The 18,714-nt window shown below is 38.9% G+C and overlaps 1 protein-coding gene across 1 annotated transcript in view; it reads left to right on the forward strand.

The window, feature by feature from the left end:
* Window positions 1-18,714, forward strand: part of ash2 (Set1/Ash2 histone methyltransferase complex subunit ash2) — a 347,019-nt gene that overhangs the window by 164,641 nt on the left and 163,664 nt on the right. The window lies entirely within an intron of this gene.

Consider the following 18,714-nt stretch of genomic DNA (forward strand, 5'->3'; position numbering starts at 1 on the left):
GCTTCTGCTGGATTCCTAGCCACATTGGGATTAGGGGAAATGATTTGGCTGACACCACAGCCAAATCAGCAATTCCCAATAATAATCGCTGCCTGTCAGTCCCCTGTACAGACTACAGGCAAATAATACATCAAAAGATACACTCCCAATGGCAGGATTCGTGGAATAGACAGACTGCGAATATATTATATCTTATAAAGCCTGTAATTGAACCGTGGCAGTCTAGTCTGCGCAGGAATCGTAAGGAGGAAGTTGTTCTTGCCTGGACCCGCATAGGACATAATCATTTGACTCATTCTTTTTTGCTGAGGGCTGATGACCCTCCTATGTGTGAGTCCTGTGGCACAATTTTATCAATCAGACACATTTTAGTTGACTGTCCAGATTTTAGCAATATCCGTTTTACCGCTTTTAACCATCTGACTGAGCCTTATACACTCAGTCAGATTTTATCTGACAATGACAATGTGTCTGCTGTTTTTAGCTATTTTAAATCAATAAAGGTTTTTACTTGTATTTAAAATTTATTTGTTGATGTTATTTCTTTATTGATTTATCTTTTTTACATTTTATACCGTTGTTATTTTATATCTTGACTTGGTGACCTTAATAATTAGGTCAGTGAAATTAAAATTTTTAGATATCACCTAGTTTTGGCGCATTATATATAGCCTTAGTTGCTAATGTGCAAATAAAACCTAACTAACTAACTAACCTCCGAGGTGCTACAGTGGGACCACAGCCTATCTACTAAAGCCTTTACAACACTACTCTTGTGTTGGCTGGCTTGTGCCGAGGTATAATGAGTATATTGACCTCGGCACATGGGCTTCCTAAACACCTTGGTCTTGAGCCTACAACCATCCCTAATAACCAACACGTCAAGGAATGGTAGGGTTCCCTCTGCTTCCACCTCCGAAGTAAATTTAATAAAAGGGGAGAAGCTATTAAGTACATCAAATATCTGATCCTCCCTCCCCTTTTGTATAATGGTGAATGTGTCATCAACAAATCTTTTCCATTTGTGCATGGGAAATTCCAAACCCTCAAAAATTCTAACTTCCAACTCTTCCATAGCTAAATTAGCCTCTATGGCACTAATGGGGGAATCCATGGCTGTGCCATGAACCTGCTTATACATGACATCTTGGAAAACCATGGTGGTACTGGATAAACAGAACTCCACACCCTCACAAATATTATTAACACTAAGAGGAGACCTAGTACTTAATAAAACATCCTTTTCTAATGCCATTCTAACACACTGGACTCCGAATTTAATAGGGATACAAGTGAACAGTGATGTAACATCAAAAGAAATCATAATCTCGTCTTCTCATATAGTCTGTCCTTTTATAAAATCCACAAGCTCTTTGCTATTCTTGATAACCAAGTTGGAAAATCCTGCTGTGGGTGCGATCAACTTGGCTAGGTACCTTGATAGAGCATACGTGGGACTATTTACAAACGATACAATTGGCCTTAGTGGTACACCCACTTTATGTATCTTGGGGAGCCCGTAGAAACTGGGTAAGTGGCATCCAGCAGCATGTAATGACCAATATACCTCCTTGGATATCCATCCTGACTTGTGCCAACACTGTATAAGGCTATTCACTTGTCGCTCCACACTAACCAACGGATTTCTACGGACGACTTTGTACATAGTGGTATTTTGCAATAATTCCAAAGCTTTATTAAAATATTGCTCCTTGTCTAAAATAACTGTGGTTTTACCCTTGTCCGTGGGTAAGACTATGATTTCATCATCTTGTTTAAGTTCCCTCAAAGCCCTTTTTTGACTAGAACTAAGGTTGGAGGGGGTCGACTTGGCCTGGTTCAGGATAGCTGCAGTTCTAATGCGTACTTCATCAGCTTGGATCGCTGGTAACTTATAAACGGCTCTCTCAATGCCCATGGCTATTTCCGCGATGGGAGGTTTGTTGAGCATCAGAGCAAACTTGGTACCCAAGCTTAAAACCCCCTCCTGTTCCTTAGTTAGCCGCTTTCTACTGAGATTACAAATAAAATTAGTATTAATATGGTCATTCATGTGTAATCACTGTCTCCTCTAATAATCTATTAAATTTGCTGATTTGCCTCTGTTTATACACATCTGAAACCTTAGTTGTTTTCTCCAAGGCTAATTTCACTACCAATGATTGATGTACAGGAGGTATATTATTAACACATTCTAGAGCCAAACCAATTTGTCTTCTGGTAATCCTTAGATCATCATGTAGTTTGTGGATCCAGATACACAAAATCCTTTTTTGGAACCAATTGGTAGCCCTAACTAAACTATCATCATCAAAAGGCATCTTTTATATCTTTTCAGTTTTTTATCGCTTTTATCATCATATTTTATATATTTTTGTATTTTATTGTAAATTAAATCACATCAGTTTTAGACTGCTATATATTTTATTTTATTTCATTTAATTTCATTTTATACGCTCGTATTTTATTTTATTGTAAATAAAGTGTTTTAGTTGCAGGATTGGAATTTGTTTATTTGAATACCGGCTGGTGTAAAGTTTAATTGTTCAATATGAATTGTCCCAGCCTTGTAGGCCTATTTAGAGATATGTAATGGAGAAGCCTGTTCTTCTGTTTAAAGTGTATGCTACTAACCATACCCAGGTTTCAGTCCTGACTATGAGCGACAGTCTGTTAATATCACTAAGGAAGCACTAATACAGAGTATTAACTCCCTTAGGGCCACTAGGGCAGTTGGTGTTGATTGGGTCGCACACTTCATGGCAAAGTGCTTTCATCCATTTCTAATTGAACCACTCCAAGCAATTTATAATTCTATCCTTGCTCACAGAGTTTTCCCTGAAAACTAGAATAAGTATGCTGTAATCCCAATGTCAAAAATTATAAAGGCTGCGCTCATGGAGCACTATAGCTATCTATATATATCTCCTGCATTCACACTTTTAAAAATACTGGAGAAAACTCTGCTGCCAAAGTTGACCATTCAGATACTGGTCAGTCAGCCTCAACAAATTCATTATGCAATAACCAATAGATCTACAATTACAAACCTCCTCACAGTTCAAACCAAGATACTGAATGCCTTCCAAGCTTGAAATGAAGTTGCTATAATACACTGAAAGGACAGAATTCGTGGTATACCTGGTTCCTGGGTAATGTAACGCTGTCACCCCTCTCGCTAGTGGACAAACCCACAGCTTTGCACGTATATAGGTACACTGCATCACTGCATTCACGTAGATGTAAATTCGATGTCAGTATGCATAAACGTCATGAGTTTTCCAACTTTGACAGAGGGATGATAGTCGGGTGCCCAACACATGGGTCACTCTATTGCAGAGCTGGTACAGAAATTGCACTGTCCCTGTTCAACAGTATCAAGAGTGTATCAGGAATAAACCATTTCTGGAATAACATCTAATCGTGGACTGCGCTGTGGGCAGAAAAAGGTGGTGGATGAAACGTGGCTGTCATTGTCTGTCTTGCATTGTTTCAGCCAACCAGAGAGTGACAGTAGCACAAATCACCACCGACTTCAACAAGAGAGGTGCAAGAACGTCTCCACCAAGACCACCATGTGATCATTAGCCGCAATATGTTATCGGAGCTGCCGATCCACAAGAGCCTCATTGCCAACAGTATGACAGGACTCTCCCTCTCAATTGGGCGAAAGACTGTTGGCAGTGGACCTTGGATGATTGGAGATGGGTCTCTTGTTTCGATAAGTCCTGTTTCCAGTTATTTCGAGCAGACGGGAGGGTGTGTATCTGGCAGAAACCAAGGAACTATTCAGGCAGGTGGATGGTTGATAATGGTCTGGGGCATTTTCAACTGGCACACATTGGGACCTCTGGTACGTCTAGATGCATCTTTGAATGGTCCAGGTTACGTGTCCATCCTTGCAGACCATTTACATCCATTCATGATCATCATGCACCCACAGGGCAATGGACATTTCTAGCAGGACAATGCACCTCCCCACAGAGCCGTGGTGACTAGAACATGGTTCGAAGAGCATTCTGCAGATTTTACTACCATGGAAAGGCCTCCCTGTTCACCAGACTTGAACCCTGTGGAGCATCTTTGGATGCTGTGGAAAGGTCCATTCGAGCTTTGGATCCTCCACCCAGGAATGCGACAGAATTATGGATAGCAGTGCAGCAAGCATGGATGGAAATACCTGTGGAACACTTTTGTGAACTAGTGGACTCAATGCCTTATCCAGGCGAAAGGTGGACCTACCCATTACTAGGTAGTTATCCTATGATTTCTGTCCACTCAGTGTATATGCTGATATAAAAGCAGATTTCGATAGTCTAAATAAGGGGTTCTTTACCTGGTGCTTCTGAGCACCATTATGCTCTTTACAAAATAAATTTTGCTTGCGACTGATCCTAAAATGGGTGCTCGCAAGCACTTCCGCTTAAGCTAAAAATTTTATAAATTTTTGTATTTAAAAAAGATGCTTTCTGCTTCTTAACTTTCTGGATATTCTACATAAATCCATGCCAATCTTCGCTAGAAAATCCTTTTTTTTTCATCCAATGCATCAAATTCTACGAAATATGAGGGGCGCCTCCGTAGCCAGGTGGGAAGGAGCAGCAGTGCGTAGCACATTCTTCTTGATTAGAGCGGGGTTCGAGCCCATCACCACCAAATACGGAGGATGTGTCTACAGGGATGGGATACACTTAAATAGAAAGGGTGCAAGAATGTTTGCTGATGCTATCGAGGCAGTGTTAGGTGGGTCGGAAAACTGCTAGATTGGGGGGATACAAGGACTAATAGATTAACAGTAGCCACTGGCAGAGGTGAAAGTGATTCTTGCACTGCTTCTATTGGAATGAGCCGCAGCCTGGAAAATAAGATGCAGGATATTTCAGAGACTGCTGGGAATCATTGGGGTACAAATAAACACATAGGTTGTGTTAGGGTAGCTAAGAAAAAGAACAGGTGCATGTATATTTGAGTGTACACCAATGCTAGGAGTTTAGTAAATGAATTTGAGGTATTGCTTAAAACATCAAAGGCAGATATTGTGGGGATTTCAGAGACGTGGTGTCACAGAGATATAAGGAATGCAGAACTGGAATTTTGGGAGTACAATGTCTACAGAAAGGATAGACAGGATAGGAAGGGGGGAGGGATTATGCTATTAGTTAAGAAATACATAAAATCCAAGGAAGTGAAGCCAGTCGACATTGCTGGACAGTGCAGTGTTGAGTCACTTAGCATTAGCATTAGCATTAGCATTAGCAGAGGCATATGATGCAAGAAAGCAAGCTTATTCAGCATCAGCCAAAAAAAAAAAAAAAAAAACCCACTCCCATTTCACCCCTCCGTTCGTTCGAAATACCTGTCCAGTTGAGCTTTAAATTTGTTTAGGCTATCAACTTCAACAACAAGTGATGGAAGTCGGTTCCACCAACCAACCACCCGCTGGCCAAAGGCAAATTTCCGCACATCTATCCGACATCCGTCCTTCCTCAATTTGAATTTATGCCCTCTGAGGTGATTATTCTGAGAAAGATGAAGAATCCCATTGGCATTGAGCATGCTCAAACCATTCAAAGCCTTATACACCTCTATCAGATCACCTCGCCGGTGCCTAGTCTCCAAACTCTGTAATTTGCAAAACTTAAGCCTTTCTTCGTAAGAGCAACCCTTTGTTCAATTTACTAATCTTGTTGCCCTTCTCTGTACCCGTTCCAGCAGCTCTACATCCTTCTTGAAATGAGGCCTCCAGACCTGTATACAGTACTCAAGATGTGGCCTTACCATTGCCTTATACAATGGAATAATCACCTCCTTATCCCTGCTAGAAAAATTCCTGTATATCATTGACAAAACACCATGAGCTACTCTTGCAGCTCGTCTGCACTGCTCAGAGAACTTCATATCTGCCTGCACAATTACACCCAGGTCCTTTTCATTCTCCACCACTGTCAGTGTAGTACAGCAGAGTTGATACGTTGCTCTGGGGTTACTGTTTCCCATATGCAGCACTTTACATTTGTCGATGTTAAACCTCATTTGCCACCTCTCAGCCCATCTGTTCAACCTTTCCAGATCCTGTTGCAGCAGCATAGCGTCAGTATTGTCCTTAACGACCCTGCCAACCTTTGTATCATCTGCAAACTTGGACATTAAACTTGATATCCCATCATCAATATCATTCATAAACACCGAAAACAACAACGGACCCAAAACTGAACCTTGAGGAACTCCACTAATAACATTAGTCCACGTTGAGCAGTGTCCATTGATTACCACTCTCTGTCTTCTGCCACTCAACCATCCCCTTATCCATAGCAGCAATTTGCCTCCAATGCCACACTGCTCCAATTTGTGCAGCAGTCTTCCATGTGCAACAGTATCAAAAGCCTTTCTAAGATCTAAATATATAATATCAAAGTTATTCCCTGCATCCAGTTCTTTTGTGACTACATCATAGTATCCAATCAAATTGGTCAGGCAAGACCTGCCCTTAACAAAACCATGCTGCGTCTGAGCTATAACTGAATTCTTGTCTAGATGATCCTGCAGTGCTTCTTTAACCAGTGCCTCCATTAATTTACCTGGAACAGAAGTTAAACTAACAGGTCTATAATTACTTGTGTCAGCCTTTGATCCTCCTTTGTGAATTGGGGTTACATTTGCACATCTCCAGTCTATGGGTACCTCCCCTGAGTCCAAAGAAGCTCTCATAATTATGGCTAGGGGTTTGCATACTTCCTTTGCTGCCTCCTTTAATATAACTGGATAGATCCCATCCACCCCAGGTGCCTTTTTTATGTTTATCCTCAACAATCTCTCCTCCACTTTCCTCTCAGTTATTACAAAATCATCCAGCTCACTGCCAATGTTTACTTTACCTACATCATTCTCCTTCCTGAATAACTCCTCATGCGTGAATGTAGATGCAAAATACTCGTTTAGATTGTTAGCCACCTGAGCAGGATCCTCAACTGTTGAACCATCAATATCCAGTGGACCAATCTGATTCATCCCTTTCCTTTTCGAGTTCAAGTATGTAAAGAACTCTTTTCTGTTTTTCTTTGCATCCTTTGCCAAGGATTTTTCATAGTCTGCCTTTGCCTGCCTAATCTCCTTTGTGACTTGGTTACAGACCAACTTATATCTATCATAGGCTTCCATGTCACTCATTAATTTGTATGTATCCCATGCATTTTTCTTCTCTGCCACATGTCTCATTAGTTCATCTGACAACCATTTAGGCCTAAACCTTGAACAATATTTCTTAGTTGGTATGTAAAGCCTGGTAGCCTCCAAGATTAGTTCCTTGAATGCTTCCCATTTTGAGTTTGCTGTTGGTAACATCATCAGTTGGTCCCACTGTATAGAATTTAAATACTGTCTCAGACCATCATAGTCGCCTTTACGAAAACAAAAACCCTTCCCTTTACCTCTGATGGTAGTTACCTCCTTGAGTAAATCCCACTTCAACACACTGTGATCACTGCCACCTAGTGGTTCATTTATCTGCAGGTTCTTAATGCATGAAGAATCACTACTGATAATCAGATCAAGAGTATTGCTCCCTCTTGTTGCCTCACGAACATGCTGATGTAGAAAACAATCATCCAATAAATCCACAAAAGCCTTGCTAGTGTGCGAGTGACCAACCCACAAATTCCAGTCAATATCTGGGAAATTAAAGTCCCCCATTATAAGACTCTCTGATTTACTGGCCCACTCTATTTCCCTGTACAATATCTTATTATACTCATCAGAGTCATTAGGCCTATAGCACACTCCTACTCTCAATTTTGATTTCCCTATGCTTATGTCACACCAAACTGACTCGACACTGCCCTGTCCATCGATGTCGACTGGCTTCACTTCCTTGGACTTTATGTGTTTCTTAATTAATAGCATAACCCCTCCTCCCCTCCTGTCCTGTCTATCCTTTCTATACACATTGTATTCCCCAAATTCCAGTTCCGCATTACTTATATCTGTGTGACACCACGTCTCTGATATCCCAACAATATCTGCCTTTGATGTTTTGAGCAATACCTCAAATTCATCAAATTTATTTACCAAACTCCTAGCATTGGTGTACACGCAGGTATACATGCACCTGTTTCTATTCTTAGCTACTCTAACACAACCCATGTGTTTACTTGTACCGCAATGACTACCAGCAGTCTCTGAAATATCCTGCATCTTGTTTTTCAGACTTCTGCTCATTTCAATAGAAGCAGTGCAAGAATCACTTCCACCTCTGCCACTGGCTACTGTTGATCTATTAGTCCTTGTATCCCCCCCAACTAGCAGTTTTCCGACCCACCTAACACTGCCTCGACAGCATCAGCAAAAATTCTTGCACCCTTTCTATTTAAGTGTATCCCATCCCTGTAGAAGCAATCTCTCCTGTTAACAAGTACAGTCCAGGCTGAAAAAAATTCTACCCCTTGAGCCTTGCACAATCCCTCCAGGGCCGAATTGATCGACAAGGCTCTCATCATATACTCCCTCCTATCGTGTCTGGGCAGAATTGCAGACACTTTCAAGTTCAACCCTAATTCACGGCTTTTTTTCAACAGTGACCTGTACTTGCTAAGTAATTCCGCCGGTCTCCTACTCTTAATATCATTAGTGCCAACGTGTACAACTATATCACCTTTTGTGCCCTTAAAAGATGAATGCTTATGTCACAATGCTTATGTCACACTTTGGTGTGACATAAGCATTGGGAGATCAAAATTGAGAGTAGGAGTGTGCTATAGACCTAATGACTCTGATGAGTATAATAAGAAACTGTACAGGGAAGTAGAGTGGGCCAGTAAATCAGAGAGTCTTATAATGGGGGATTTTAATTTCCCAGATATTGACTGGAATTTGGGGGCGGGTCACTCACACACTAGCAAGGCCTTTGTGGATTTATTGGATGATTGTTTTCTACATCAGCATGTTCGGGAGGCAACTAGAGGGAGCAATACTCTTGATTTGATTATCAGTAGTGATTCTTCATGCATTAAGAATCTGCAGGTAAATGAACCACTAGGCGGCAGTGATCACAGTGTGCTGAAGTGGGATTTACTCAAAATGGTAACTACCATTAGGGGTAAAGGGAAGGGTTATTGCTTTCGTAAAGGCGACTACGATGGACTGAGACAGTATTTAAATTCTATACAGTGGGACCAACTGATGATGTTACCAACAGCAAATTCAAAATGGGAAGCATTCAAAGAACTTATCTTGGAAGCTACTAGGCTGTACATACCAACTAAGAAATATTGTTCAAGGTTTAGGCCTAAGTGGATGTCAGATGAACTAATGAGACATATGGCAGAGAAGAAAAATGCATGGGATACATACAAATTAACACGTGACACAGAAGCCTATGTTGATCTGTAACCAAGTTACAAAGGAGGTTAGGCAGGCGAAGGCAGATTATGAGAAATCTTTGGCAAGGGATGCAAAGAAAAACAGCAAAGAGTTCTTTACTTATGTAAACTCTAGAAGGAAGGGGATGAATTAGATGGGTCCACTTGATATTGATGGGTCAACTGTTGATGATCCTGCTCAGGTAGCTAACAAACTGAATGAATATTTTGCATCAACATTCACACATGAGGAGTTATACAGCAAGGGGAATGCCAGAGGTGTATTCAACTCTGGCAGTAAGCTAGAGAATCTTGTAATAACGGAGAGTAAAATGGAGGAGAAATTGTTGAAGATAAATACAAGAAAGGCACCTGGCTGGATGGGATCTATCCAGTTATATTAAAGGAGGCAGCAAAGAAAGTAAGCAAACCCTTAGCCATAATTATGAGAGCTTCCTTGGACTCAGGGGAAGTACCCATGGACTGGAGTTATGCAAATGTGACTCCAAGTCACAAAGGAGGATCAAAGGGCAACACAAGTAATTATAGACCTGTTAGTTTAACTTCTGTTCCTGGAAAATTAATGGAGGCACTGGTTAAAGAAGCACTGCTGGATCATCTAGGCAAGACTTCAGTTATAGCTCAGATACAGCATGGTTTTGTTAAGGGGAAGTCTTGCCTGACCAATTTGATTGGATACTATGATGCAGTCACAAAAGAACTGGATGCAGGAAATAACTTTGATATTATATACTTGGATCTTAGAAAGGCTTTTGATACTGTTGCACATGGAAGACTGCTGCACAAATTGGAGAAGTGTTGCATTGGAGGCAAATTGCTGCTATGGATAAAGGGGTGGTTGAGGGGGAGAAGACAGAGAGTAGTAATCAATGGACACTATTGGGTCCATTATTGTTTTCTGTATTTATAAATGATATTGATGTTGGTATATCAAGCTTAATATCCAAGTTTGCAGACGATACGAAGGTTGGCAGGGTTGTCAAGGATACTAATGACACTATGCTGCTGCAACAGGATCTGGAAAGATCCTGTTGCAGCAGCATAGTTGAGCAGATGGGCTGAGAGGTGGGAAATGAAGTTTAACATTGACAAATGTAAAGTACTACATATGGGAAACAGCAACCCCAGAGCAAAGTATCAACTCTGTGGTGCTACACTGACAGTGGTAGAGAATGAAAGGGAGCTGGGGGTGGTTGTGCAGGCAGATATGAAGTTTTCTGAGCAGTGCATATGGGCTACAAGAGTAGCTCATGGTGTATTGTCGATGATATATAGGAATTTTTCTAGCAGGGATAAGGAGGTGATTATTCCCTTGTATAAAGCAATGGTCAGGCCACACCTAGAGTACTGTATACAGGTCTGGAGGCCTCATTTCAAGAGGGATGTAGTGATGCTGTATCGAGTACAGAGAAGGGCAACCAGATTAGTGAATGGAACAAAGGGGTGCTCTTACGAAGAAAGGCTTAAGTTTTGCAAATTACAGTGTCTGGGGACTAGGCACCAGCTGATCTGATAGAGGTGTATAAAGCCTTGAATGGTTTGAGCATGCTCAGTGCTGATGGGATTCTTCCTCTTGCTCAGTATAATCACCTGAGAGGGCATAAATTCAAATTGAGAAAAGACAGATGTAGGATAGATGTGAGGAAATTTGCCTTTAGCCAGCGGGTGGTTGGTTGGTGGAATAGACTTCCATCCCTTGTCGTGGAAGTTGATAGCCTAAATAAGTTTAAGGCTCAGCTGGACAGGTATTACGAACGAACAGAGGGGTGAAGTGGTAGTGGTTATTTTTTATTTATTTATTATTATTATTATCTTTTTTATTTTTTATTTTTTTTTGGCTGATGCTGCATAAGCTTGCTTTCTTGTATCAAATGCCTCTACTAATGCTAAAAACCAAGGCCACGTTACTCTGTGTATATTGTTTATAGATTGCGTGTGTTCCGAGGTTGATTTTCTGTTTTGCTAGATGAAAAACCCAAATTTCCGTGTGGGAAAAACCATGCTACCCTCGCCTGAGCCCAACAAACTCAGTCACATTATGAAAAAGTCCCATAAAAATTTCTCCATCATTGACGGGATTCGAACACAGGTCTTTTCCACCTGGTGTGGGGAGGAGGACAATTCTATCAACTATGCTACCCACGAGGGCTTCAGTAGTCATATCATCAAAACCTAGCAAGTTCTACTATTGCACCGATTCCATTGTCTGCCAGTTCGATCATATTTCCTGAATGAACTGACTCTGGCCATACATTTTTCCAAAATGCACCTGTTGACAGTTTTACTTCTTTCAGCGATTAACATTTGATTCTGATACAGTCTACAACTGAGAAATGTTTCCATGCCTCCAATACTTCAACAAATTTGGAATAAATTTTTTCCAAAATCCATTGCTATCATAGCAGGGTTTCCCCGCACAAAAATTCTGTTATGCGAGGTTTGCCGAAATTCTCTAACAGTGTTAGAGTGAAACTGTGTTATATAAGTACCGTGTTGTGCAAGGATTACTGCAAATTATCAATTGTGTTAGAGCGAAACAGTGTTGTAGAAGTACATTGTTATATGGGGTTGCCTGTACAGTGATCCCTTGCTTTTCGTGGTCTCTCACCTCATGGTTTGAATTATTCACGAAAGCTATGCCATGCATGAATCATGCATCTAGTCTGTTTCCTGTGTATACACTGTGCTAGCTGTGTGCCCACACATGTGCATGTCATCGTCGGTAAGACACCTGCGCACACACTGGTCTCGTTGAATTTTTTCATCACTTGCCAGTGGTTGTGAGATTGTTACTGTGGTGTTCGCTTTTGTGTGTTGTCTTCTATGAGCACTTCTTTTTTTTACTCTTATCTACTAAAAATGGGAACTAAACGTGACAATTTTTGTGAAACAAAGAAAAGAAAAAAAGTTCTCACACTGGTAGGGAATCGGGAACATTTAGATAAGATTAAAGATCTGAAATCTTTCGCGGCTGTAGGGAAGAAATATGGCATTAATGAGTCTACAGTGTGGTAAATTTATAAAAAGGAGAAGGAAATCCACAGTTGTTTTGCGGCTAGTGCGCCAAAGAGTGCAAAGATTGTTTCTTGTCTACAAAAAAAAGTAAAATGGAAAGAGCTCTGAGTGTGTGGATGGAAAACAATATAAAAAAGGGATTGATAATCGATTCAATCGATTGACAATTTTAAGAGAAAAAGCAAAATCTCTTTATAACCATTATCACGTGGAACAAGGCGGAGAAAGTCATCTTCTGAAAGTTCTACAAAAACCTTCACTGCCTGTAAAGATTGGTTTGTAAGATTTAAAAGATTGTCTTTAAGAAATTTTAAGGTGATTGGCAATGTAGCTTCTGCTGGCCAAGAAGCAGCAGCAGTTTTCCCCTGAAGAATTTCACAAAATAGTAATTGAGGAGAGGTACATGTCGGAACAAGTCTTTAATTCTCTTTCTTTCTCTTCCAGTAAAGCCAAGATGAGTCTGGCCTTTACTGGAAGAGAATGAACTCATAACAGGTTCTGTGTTACCGAAGCGAAAAATGGATGCCAGGATTTAAAGCAAGTAAAGATAGAGTGACACTTTTATTTTGTGCAAATGCAGTAGTTGATATGATACTTTATCATTCCCTGAAACTCGAGAGCTTTAAAGGGAAAAAACAAAAATAAATTCCCTGCGTACTGGCAAAGTAACCGAAAAGTATGGGTAACACAAGAATTGTGCCTGGATAGGTGTAAGCATTGCTTCGTACCTGAAGTAGCTGAAAAATCTTTCGTTCCAAGTTATGCTTATCCTGGACAATGCGCCAGGACATCCAGAGGAATTGAAACATCTAAATAAAAATGTAATGGTAGTCTTTCTGCCACCTAACACGACTTCTCTCATTCAACCGTTAGATCAAGGTATAATTCAAATGTTCAAAGCTCATTACACAAAATTTAAAGTATTTTCATCAAATTTGCAATGTTATGGATGAAAATTCAAATGTTGGAGTTATGCAGAGCTGGAAAAAAGTCAATATTGCAGATTGCATTGTCACAGTTAAAGAAGCACTGAAGGAACTAAAACAGGACTCAGTCAATGTATGCTGGAAAAAGTTTGACTTGAAGCTGTCAAAAATTCCACAATAATCCCTTCTGCTGACCAAGAAATACAAGAAATTGTTAAGATGGCACAATTTTTTGTATCGAAGGATTGTCTGACATGGTTACCTGGAGAGGTAGAAGAACTCTTACAAGAGCCTAATTATGAGTTAGCACAAGAGGATCTTGATGAGTTTATACAAAGTTCAACTGATGTAGAAGAAAAAGAAGAGGAAGAGAAAACAAATGAGAACCAATGGACGTTAGTCTTTTGAGGATCTATTTAAAGACTAGAAATTTAAAGCACAAAATTGGTGAATTAGATCCTTCAATGAAAAGGAGTACAGGAATTGCTCAAGAATTGGAAAAGGCATTTACGTCGTACACAATGCTGTATAATGAAATGAAGCAAAACAAGCAGCAGCTCCATATAACGCTGTTTTTTCATAAAAAAAGATTAATATTTTTCTTTTATGTTAACTAATAAGATATGTGTGTTCATATATGTAGGATAATTAAAAATTATTTTTATAGTTTTGTAATATGTGCTTGTTCCTATATTATAAGCTTCCAAAAAAGTTAATTTGAAAATGTGATTGTGCAATTGTTTTTGTTATGATTTTTTCTTTTTTAATTTCAGTTGGTTATGAATAGGAATTTTTTCAGTGATTATAGTAATACCAAAAAAAAAAAAAAAAAAAAAAAATCATAAATGCACATTAAGCTTCTGGCGTTGAGCATCAAACAGACCCTATCATGAAAGTAAACATAACAAGAAATATGTGCTTTCTAATTGAAAATTTGTTTGGTTTACTAAAGTTGCCTATGAAATTTGAATTGATTAACCATTTAGTTATAGGTGCATTATAGTCATAGCAGCTTATGCACCATCAAACCCCCATAACAACAACAAACAACCATTTACTTACTTTCATATTATATCAGTTTCAAAAAATCATACATTCACAACAATGTCTGTTCCTACTGCAGTTGGGAGTGGATATGGTGTAGCATTATAATGAGTTGGGTCTGATGCTAGCTGACTTTATTACCTATTACACTTTTCAAAAGAGCAATTATTCAGACATACAGTGACAGACAAAAAAACTGCATCACTTGTGAATTTTGCGAATAATGTGCATTCTGCATTGTGGGTTGCAGAAATGTTCAAAATGCATTTGTTAGATGGGATATATATCTCTGTGAATGAAATCCAATAAAAAGACTCCACTTGATATACCTAATTGGCATAAATATCTTCCCAAAGGGTAAAATGCATAATTAATGGAAATATGAGAAATCATGCAAATGGCAATGATGATAACTGTACATACATTTTATTGCATTTACGTGTACAAACTGAAATGGCAAGTTAACGTAATAGTATTACATTCTGTAAATAGGCAAAATAAGTCCTCAATATCTTTTTGTTCCTCCTCGAGCTGCAGTTACAGCCTTGCAACGATCTGTCATAGAGTTAATCAACTTCTGGATGTACGGTTGCCCAATTTCATGGTATCACACCCTTACAATGCTCTCCTGCAGCTGAATCTTACTTGTTGGCTTCTTCTGAGCAATTTTAGACGACATTATGTACCAGCAATTTTCAATAGGGCTCAAATATGGTCTGTTGCCGGGCCAGTCCAACACTGTAATGCCAGCATTTCTGAGGTATGACTGTACCTTAAGGGAGAAAAATGAGGGAAAACATTGGTGTAAGTATGTTTTAAGCCTTGTGAGATAAGAAGACAAATTCATCATTAAATCTAAATAACATAAAACTTACCAATTTTGCTGTGTGGCAAAGTGCTGAGTTTGAAAAATGCAGTTTTGGACATCTGTGTGGGGATCCCTAATAACTGGTTTCCCGGTTAATCCAAAAATACGGAAAAATGTTCAGCAACGTACCTAAAAATATGGCATATTTTTAGTACCTAAAAATACCTAATTTTGATATACCTAATTTTTAGGTAAATATTCCTAAAAATTAGGTATATCAGCAATATACCTAAAAATAGATAAAAAATGAAAGAACTTACCATGCACTACTCGCATCTCCAATATGATTCTTGCATAGGTATAAAAGCATACCTGTAGGTAATGATGTACACTTGTTTCGGCCGCTAGAGGCTGCACAATAATTTTCACAATATGTTTTTTACAAGTTTTGTTTTAACTTAAGTCCATTGATATCCTTAAAACATGTTTTGTTTTTAACATATTTTATATTTTGGAGAGATAAGTGAAAGTCAATTCACTCAAAAAAATACGTAAGTATAGAAGATTGTTCCCCCCTCCCCTTTTGCAACTTTTTGCCGAATGCCGCTTCGAATATTTCTTGAAACCATTTTTTCTGACAGAACACTATTGTCTTGCTGCTCCAGGTAGTCAAGAAGTGCTTCTGTGTGGGTTAAAGCAATACTGTGGCTAATTTTTTGACAACATCAACTCTTCTTCGTCTTCTTCAGGTTCATCATCATTGTTTAGTAGTGGTGTAGTAGTCGTTACATGATGTAAAATCTCTTCATCATTTAGTGCTTCATGGCCAGCTAAATCTTTGTCAGAATTAAGCCAATCATGAATTGATTACTCATTGACATCCCTGCAACTCCCTGTTGGTTGCAAATTTTGTACCAGATCTCCACAGTTTTCTTCAAATCCTAGGAATCTTTCATCATTTTCTGATAAAATTTTATGGCAAGACCTCTTTAAGGATATGCTTTATATAGATTTCCATGCTGTTTAGCATTAGCATTAGTAGAGGCATTTGATGCAAGAAAGCAAGCTTATGCAGCATCAGCCAAAAAAAAAAAAAAAAACCACTTCACCCCTCTGTTCGTTCAAAATACCTGTCCAGCTGAGCCTTAAACTTATTTAGGCTATCAACTTCCACGACAAGGGATGGAAGTCTATTCCACCAACCAACCACCTGCTGGCTAAAGGCAAATTTCCTCACGTCTATCCTACATCTGTCTTTTCTCAATTTGAATTTATGCCCTCTCAGGTGATTATTCTGAGCAAGAGGAAGAATCCCATCAGCATTGAGCATGCTCAAACCATTCAAGGCTTTATACACCTTGTATATCAGATCACCTCGCCAGTGCCTAGTCTCCAGACACTGTAATTTGCAAAACTTAAGCCTTTCTTCGTAAGAAACGTTGAAACTTTGTAAATCACAATCATTTTCTTCTGCTAATTTTGAGAGGTAAATTACTTTCATTTGTTGGATGATACTGTGATTCATATGTTGTATTAAAGCTGTCACATTGGAGGGGAGGGGTAAATATTTGACGAAAATATTTCCATCTTCTGATTTTAGAATTTACTTATTAGGATGACTTGGTGTGTTGTCTAATAGCAGGACAACTTTCTGTAGCAAGCCCAGTAATGTCAGATGTTGGTGCACTGAAGGTGAATTTAGTTCTAAACCAACGGGAAAATATCTCCCTCTCTATCCAGGCTGACTTGTTATTATAGTAATCAACAGTACTCAAGGAAGTCTGTTTTTTTTTTTTTTTTTTTTTTTTGCTGTTCCAATTATGCAGAGTTTCAAATAATGGGACCCAACAGCATTAGCACAGCAAAGAACTGTCAATCGTTGTTGCTTTTGCATTTTTATGGCCTGGAGCTTTTACCTCGTATTTGTAACCCAAAGTTTTTGATGCAAGACATTTCCAGTGCAATCCTATTTCACTGGCATTGTAAATTTGCTCCGGCACAAGTTCACTGGTGTCAATAAATTTTTGAAAATCACTAGTGAATTCTTGGGCAGCCAGTGCATGACCTACTTAGTTTTTCACTTTGAATGGCAATCTGACGAATGCCATGCCTCTGTTTAAACCACATCAACCACCCAGAAGATACGTTTAAAATTGCCCTGCAATTTTAATTCATCAAAAAAATATTTTTCTTTGGCTGTGCAAACTGCTCCAGAGACTGGAATGTCTTCTGCTCTTTGTTGGCTAAACTACAAAACCATTGCTTTGTTGAGCTACACATATGCAGACTGTTTCATTATTTTTCTGATAGTCATGCCATTAATGCTATCTGATGTGCCCACAAAATCTAATAGCTTCCCTTTATTTTTTATGATGTCATTTGGTCACCAACATTATAATGATTCATTAAAGATTTAACCAATGCACCATTTTCAAACTTTTGAATAATTTCAACTTTTTGTTCAGTTGAAAGCACAACCCTTTTGCGTTTGCACATCATTTTTGCGATTTCTAAAAAAAAAATATTTACTATAAAAAAAATTGATACTCCTGACATAAATAAAGAAACAAAATTTGTCTTTTTGCTGTGCAAAGAAACACGGCAATCTACACAATGCACTAAAACAAAGTACATGTTTGTTCTCTTTCTATTGTTTTTTTGACGGCCGGTCTTGAAGACAGCGAGGATTGCTGTATGATAGGTACATTCATACCCCAATCACGACTTATAACGCCACTTCTTGTCGCTTATTTACAACTTGCAAAACATCTGTTTATACCTATTCTATTCTATTTATTACTTGAATTCTGTGATTTCCAGAGGATATATATATTTTTTTACTTTGGAGTCTTGAAGTGTCCTGGTTAATCTGATCCCGGTAAAACGAGAGTTTGCTGTATTAGTATCCTAACCACAGAAGTTAATTGTGCTAGACCAACATTTGTGATTGTTGCTTTCAAAAAAGCAAAATATGTAAAAATTATCTTTCTGTCTGTATGGATTGTAATAAAATGGCATTCTGGGAGAGCATCCTTTGAATAACTTGGGATAATAAATTGGGATATCTTTACCTCTTTGGTTCCTTTTCAATTTTTGTTTAAGCTAGATGGACAGAGAACATTGTAAGACAGCATTGCACAGTTACAGAAGACAAGTGTCAGGCTCATGTCTATTATTAATATTATCTCCACACAACACACAATACGTGGAGTACTGTTGTTAGGACTAATGATAGGTCAGTTCTTTTTTTGTGGATTTAATATTAGAAATAGCATTTGTTTCTTGGGCACCCTCATCCCTGCATCCTCACCCTGACTGCAGTTCTGTGGCACATAACACTTATTCAGTTGGACCATGCTGACAGAGGACAGTGCTCTATTCCATTAGGGAATAGAGCACTATCAATTTTAAGCATTTGAATACTACATTATAAGCAAGAACTTTCAACAGTCTTGGGCAATATATTTCCCAGATACGTTGCCTTTGATATATTGGCTTATGAGGCTGTCTGAAATAAGAGTATGCTCTGAGCACCCAGTAGTGCTTC

The sequence above is a fragment of the Mastigoproctus giganteus genome, chromosome 3 (genome assembly GCF_048544385.1).
Source record: "Mastigoproctus giganteus isolate SK-2022 chromosome 3, ASM4854438v1, whole genome shotgun sequence".
NCBI classification, from domain to species: domain Eukaryota; kingdom Metazoa; phylum Arthropoda; class Arachnida; order Uropygi; family Thelyphonidae; genus Mastigoproctus; species Mastigoproctus giganteus.